This window comes from Myotis brandtii, unplaced genomic scaffold (genome assembly GCF_000412655.1).
Source record: "Myotis brandtii unplaced genomic scaffold, ASM41265v1 scaffold760, whole genome shotgun sequence".
NCBI classification, from domain to species: Eukaryota; Metazoa; Chordata; class Mammalia; order Chiroptera; family Vespertilionidae; genus Myotis; species Myotis brandtii.
Window position 1 is genome coordinate 1537319 of NW_005371038.1, and position 6749 is coordinate 1544067.

Below are 6749 nucleotides of genomic sequence, written 5' to 3' on the forward strand. Positions count from 1 at the left end.
TGCGAATGACAGTTTTACTTCCTCCTTTTTAATTTGGAAGCCTTTTAAAAGTTTTATACTTTATACAAACATTGGAATATAAGAGTAAAACTGTTTCTCTTTGCTAATGATATGACAACATCCTGAACAAGCTAAGACACTCCAGGAAAAAAATTATGAATTTAGTGAACTGACTGGACATAAATGAAAATCAATTAAAAACTTTTAAATAACTTTAAAATGCCCCAAGAGCTTAAGGAATTAAAGAAGGAAAACAGAAAGGACATGAAATTCGCAGATGTTGACACAGAAGCAGGAGACATGCAGGGGCAACTCAGACATTGATGTGGAGAGGGAGGTGCAGGGAGGCTACAGGTGTAGAAACAGACTTGGACACAGACTCAGACTCAGAGGTTGATAGGGAGGAATGACCATGTAGTGTGTGAGTGTGTGTGTGTGTGAGTGTGTGTGTGAGTGTATGAGTGTGTGTGTGAGTGTGTGTGTGTGAGTGAGTGTGTGTGTGAGTGTATGGTGAGTGTGTAGTGTATGTGCAGGTGTGAGTGTGTGTGTGTGAGAGTGTGAGTGTGTGTGTGTGAGTGTGTGTGTGTGAGTGTATGTGCAGGTGTGAGTGTGTGAATATGTTAGTGTGTGTGCAGGTGTGAGTATGTGTGTGTGTGTGAGTGTGTGTGAGTGTGTGTGTGAGTGTGTGAGTGTGTGAGTGTGTGTATGTGAGTGTGTGTGTTAGTGTGAGTGTGTGTGTGTGAGTGAGTGTGTGTGAATGTGTGTGTGTGTGAGTGAGTGTGTGTGAGTGTGTGTGAGTGTTATTGTGTGTGAGTGTGTGTGTGTGAGTGTGTGTGTGTGTGTGAGTGTGTGTGAGTGTGTGTGTGTGTGTGTGTGTGTGTGAGTGTGTGTGTGTGTGATGGGGAAAGTCTGGGCGGTAAATACTGCATTGTCCTCACCGGTGCCTTTCATGGGAAAAGGGAGCTGATTTGGACAGAAAGGATAGCTTAGAAGAGGAGAACTAGACTAAAATTAAGGTGTGGAGGAATAGTAGCAATCCCAGTTGATGGAGTTTCTTCCTGTGTGTGAATGATATGTGCATGGATACAGGTCAGAGAAGTGAGCCCAGTTAATGCTGCAGATGAAATCCATCAATGCCCAGCAGAATGCTGTTTCTTACCGGCAGTTTTAACCTAGTTTATAAGTAAAGGGATCCACAAACACATACCCGGTAGTAGAAAAATTAAATGGATAAGAAGTAGGGTTTGAGATATTAATTCCTGATAAGCTTGTACTCAAGGCTTGTAAACAAGACAAACGGGCAAAGAATCATGACAAAAGTTACACCCAGAAGTAAAGCCACATTCTCATAATTCTCCCAGGACTAGAGCTGCAGGGGAAACGGCTATGAACACCACAGAGAGAGAGGTGGGGAGACCTTTGTTGTCAGCCGTGCGTGTGTCAGGTAGACGTGAACAAGTGAGAAACAGAGATTCTGAACAGAATGATGGGTGTCCCCAGCATCCAGGAAATGGACAAAGCCTACCCACAGATGCCACAAGGAGAAACCCAGCCAGAAAGGTGAATGGTGAGCCCTAGGGTGAGCCTGCGATGAGTCTTTGTCCCGAGGGCTTTTTATCCTTTGATTCCCTCAGCATGAGTCTTAGGGGAGGGTCTCAGCAGACTATGCATCAGCTTTCCAGGTGCATTTTTGATATCCTGATGCATTAAAATGAGAGTATAAGGGAGTTTGGGATTATTTTTTTGGTTTGATTTACTTTTATTTTAGGTCTGCCTGGCTTTAATGGGTTTTTTGTTACTTGTTCCCCAACTTTATCTGTCCTTGGGTTTAGCTGGAACAAATGGCATTAAGTGGGTCTTTGTTCTCTATTTTCCCAGGCCAGGGGGGCTTACGCTATGTGTTCTCTAGTGAGGGAGGGTGTAAACCATTTGCTCTCAAGTGTCCTTACTGGGGGAGGATGAGGTCTTGTGATGCGCCAGCTGGCTGTAAAAAGTTCAAAGTGTTTGGCCTTGTTTAATTGCCCCAGCTTCCCCTTTCCACTTGCCCGGGGATCTGCCACACTGGATGAACTGAACATCTACAGGCAAAAGAATGAATTTGGATCTTTACCTCATACAATATAAAAAGAAATAACTCAAAATTTATCAAAAACCTAAATATAAGAGCTAAAACTCGTAAAATAAAACATAGAAGTAAATCTTTATGACCTAGATTTGGTAGTTGTTTAATAGGTATGTTACAAAAAGCTCAAGTCACAAAAGAAAGGATAGATGAATTGGACTTCACCAAAATTTAAAAAATTGGGGACATCAAAGGAAACTATCAAGAGAGTGAATGACTACCCACAGGATGGGAGAAAATATTCCCAAACATTTACCTGCTAAAGGCCTAGTGCCCGGAATATATGAAGAACTCTTAAAATCCAACAACAAAAGCCCAACAACCTGACTTCAAAAATGAACAAAGCCCCTGAATAGACATTTCTCCAAAGAGGACATCCGAATGGCCAATAAGCACATGAGAAGATACTCATGTCGTTAATCATTAGGGAAATACAAATCAAAGCTACTTCATGCCACTAGGATGGCCATAGTCAACAAATGGCACATCACAAACACTGGTGAGGATGCGAAGAAATTAGGACCTTCAGACATTGCGAGTAGGATTGTCAAAAGGTGCAGTTACTGTGGAAAATAGTTATCATATGCCCAGCAATTCCACTCCTGGGTATAGTCCCGAAATGATTAAAAACAGCTGTTCACACAATAACTTGGACACAACTAGTCATAGTAGCATATTCACAGCATATTCAAAGATAGAAACAACCCAATGCCTGTCAACTGATGAACTAATGACCAAAAGGCGAGCCACCTAAAATGGGATGTTATTCTGCCATAAATAGAAGTGAAGTGCTGATAGCGCTACACCCTGGGTGAAGCACGAAGACATGCTAAGTGAAAGAAGCCAGGCTCCTTTTACATGATATCGCAATAGCGACTCCATCAAGAAAGAAAGCAGACTGTGGTTGGCAGGGGCTAGACAGAGGGAGGAATGCGGAGTGACTATTAGTGGGTAGTGGCTTCATTTGGGGGGTAAAAATGTTCTAAAACTAGATAGTGGGGATAGTTGCACATCTGGAACAGAATTAATGCCACTGCTTTTTAAATCTTAAAGTGGTTAAAATTGTAAATTTTATGTTATACGTATTTAGCACAATACAAAAATGTGGGAAACCAGGCTCTTTCAAGTGTTTCAGTATTTTAAAAAATTGGCAATGCTATTATCTTTTTATGTATAATAAACTTTCAGACATCACTTTCACGATGTAAATGTATCTTAAGGATGTACTTGACAAGGTATAAATTCAGTGTTTGGTCATTAAAGTCATTAATTCAACATTAAAAGCAAACTGAAGATAAATTGACAATAGGGAACTGTTTCTTTAAAACATCATGGTACAAATATATAATGATTACTAGTGTTCTATCCTATCCTATATAATAAAAGCCTAATATGCTAAGTGTCTGGTCCTCCGGTTGGCTGTTCAACCAATCAAAGCATAGTATGCTAATGACATGCTAAGGCCTCTCAACCGCTCCTGATGACTGCACTGACCAGTGGCTATGACATGCACTGGCAAAGGCGCTCCTTGACCACATACTACAGAGTGAGGTCAGTTCAGCAAGAATGTTCCCGCCCTTGAGGGTCACTCCCAGTCCCCCTCCAGCCACAGCTCCCACCCTGCTCCCTGGAGCCTTCTTACTGGATTAGGAACTGAGACTGATTAAAGCCTTCCTAGCGGTTTTTATCACTGTCAGATTGTTTTCTTTTACAGCTTTTCTTCAGAGAAATGTCTGGAGGAATTGACCCCTGTCCCACCAGTGCTGGCCCCCATGGGAGCACGTGGGAGCCAGAGTGCAGGGACCTCATTGGTGGGACCGGGAAATCAGCTCCTGGGACCAGTGCAGGGCGGGTCTGGGGGCACTGGGAGTGTCCTGTGCCAGCACTCTCGCTCTTGGCTCCACGCCTGTCTCGGTACAGGGCCCCCTTCCTGACCTTGCGCTGCTGGGATGCCGGCCTAACACTGGAACATTAGCCGCCTGCGGTGCTTCCAGCACCTGAGGGGCAGGGACTTCATTCCCAGGAAGCGCACATGCAGTTTTCCATCTGACCACCCCGAAGTCCTGGTCATAGCCACGCCTCCTCCCCGACTAGGCTCTGCACTCCTCATGCTCTAAAGTGAAGCTTCAAAAACCAAGTAATGGCAAGTTTCTAGCGGGCAGAACTGCTTTGTGGTGTTGGGGGTGGCTCCTGGGGGAGGTGGCTCCTGAGAGAGGTGGCTCCTAGGGGGGAGATGACTCCTAGGGGGGAGGTGGCTCCTGGGGGAGGTGGCTCCTGGGGGGAGGTGGCTCCTGGGGGAGGTGGCTCCTGGGAGAAGGTGGCTCCTGTGGGAGGTGGCGTAAGCAGCAGCAAGGTGGGTGCACCAGGGTCACTGGGGCCATGCATGCTCTGGTGTAGTACTTGAAATTTTACATCTAATCTAATAAAAGACAAACATGCAAGTTGACTGTACCTTCACTACGCCTTAAGCCACGCCCTTGAGCCAATCAAAGCGACTATATGCAAATTAACTTAACCAAGATGGCAGCCGGCAACCACGAAGCTGAAGTGAGCAGGAGGCTTGGTTGCTCCAGTGATGGAGGAGGCAAAGCTTCCCAGCCTTCTGAGCTCCACTGAAGGCAACAAAGTTTCAACTATAGAAGGTAAATAAACCCCAGATACCTGCTTTCAGCCATGGAGCAGAAGCGAGCAGGAGCCTGCTCTGAGCTCCACTGAAGGCAACAAAGTTTCAATTATAGAAGGTAAATAAAACCCAGAATAAATTAAAAAAAAAAAAGGAGAAGCTGGGAGCTTCCATCGCCGGGGGGCTTGGCCAGCCTGAAAATGGCCCTCAGCCCCTCACCCAGACTGGCCAGGCACTCCAGTGGGACCCCCACCCTGATCCGGGATACCCTTCAGGGCAAACCAGCTGGCCCCCACCCGTGCACCAGGCCTCTATCCTATATAATAAAAGGGTAATATGCAAACTGACCCTAACAGCAGAAAGACTGGGAATGACTGGTCACTATGACACACACTGACCACCAGGGGGCAGACGCTCAATGCAGTAGCTGCCCCCTGGCAGTCAGTGCACTCCCACATGGGGGAGCTCTGCTCAGCCACAAGCCAGGCTGATGGCTGCCAGTACAGCGGTGGTGGTGGGAGCCTCTCCTGCCTCCTCAGCAGCGCTAAGAATGTCTGACTGCAGCTTAGGCCTGCTCCCCGCTGGCAAGTGGACATCCCCTGAGGGCTCCCAGGCTGCCAGAGTGATGTCTGACTACCAGCTTAGGCCCAATTCCCCAGGGAGCGGGCCTAAACCAGCAGGTGGTCATCCCCAAAGTGGTCCCAGACTGTGAGAGGGCACAGGCCAGGCTGAGCGACCCCCCACCCCAAGTGCACAAATTTTTGTGCACCGGGCCTCTAGTATTAAATAAAAACAAAAATTCCATTTAGAAGTTTAAAATACCTGTAATTAAGGTGCATTAATGAAACTACTAATAAAAAATACTAGAAATTGTAATGCACATGAGGAAGTGGCTGGTGTACCAGGGACCAGTGCTGGCCGAGACCTCCCGAGGGGAAAGCAGGAAGCTGCCCTCTCCGGTGAGCCTTGGCCTTCATCACATTTCACAAAGGCCAGGCCATGTCTGCACGTGCACCCACCTGCAGAGGCATCTCCTCCGCTGTGAGGTTTCACATCTGAGGCCATGATGCAGCTCAGAAAAGCAGAGCGACAGATCTTAATAAAAATGTTAATGTGTTTTAAGACAAAATATGTGTCATAAAATATAAATGTGAATTATATACCTTAAGATCCATTCACTTTTCTTAAAAACAACAGGCAAGTGCACTTCTGAACGTTTGATAGAATGCTTTTTCCGCTTTTCTCTATCCCAATATCAAAACTATGAACAAAAGCCTCCCGGCTCCTGGTTCCTATTCTCCTAGCTCAATAGTCACGTTAATCCCCTTTATTTACACTCTGGGGACAAACACCCATTGCGTCACTATTCTCTGTCAGATGTTTCTCTCTCCGGGGTTGTAAAGGGCAGGGCACTGCTCCCTCTGTCTTTCACACAAATGTTTTGGAAACAAAATGCCAAAGGCGGAGGGAACAGAAGTCACTTGGAGCAAACCTTCCGCGTCATGAGACTCACCTGCTCATTAGAGTGAACGGAAGGGGCGGGTTGGAAAACCTCGTTCAAGCTTTTCTGCTGCTTTGGAGACCAACAATATATAATTTAAAATTACTTCCAAAACCTTGAATATGTGTAAAATTCTCTATAAACTTACTGATAATACAAAGGGTTTCTATAAAAACTTATAATATCTATTCAGAAACCTATGTCTGTGCAAACACATTTAAATGAAATATTTAGGCATATGTATATGGTATACTTTAATAAGATGCTTCCTAAAATAATCAATTAGGGCAATAAACATAAAGAAAAATTTAGATTAACAAAGTAAATATACAATTTAAAGACTGAGTGTCACAAACTTGAGTTCCCAGGACTAGCATGAGCTGCCTGAGGCTGTTTCTCCGCCCACAGCTCACCAGCAGCAAAACAGCTCCTCTGAGCAGAGTGGAGCCAGCAGCCTGCCCAGGGGGAGAGGAGAGGCTCAGGAGAGGGGAGGCTGGGGGGAG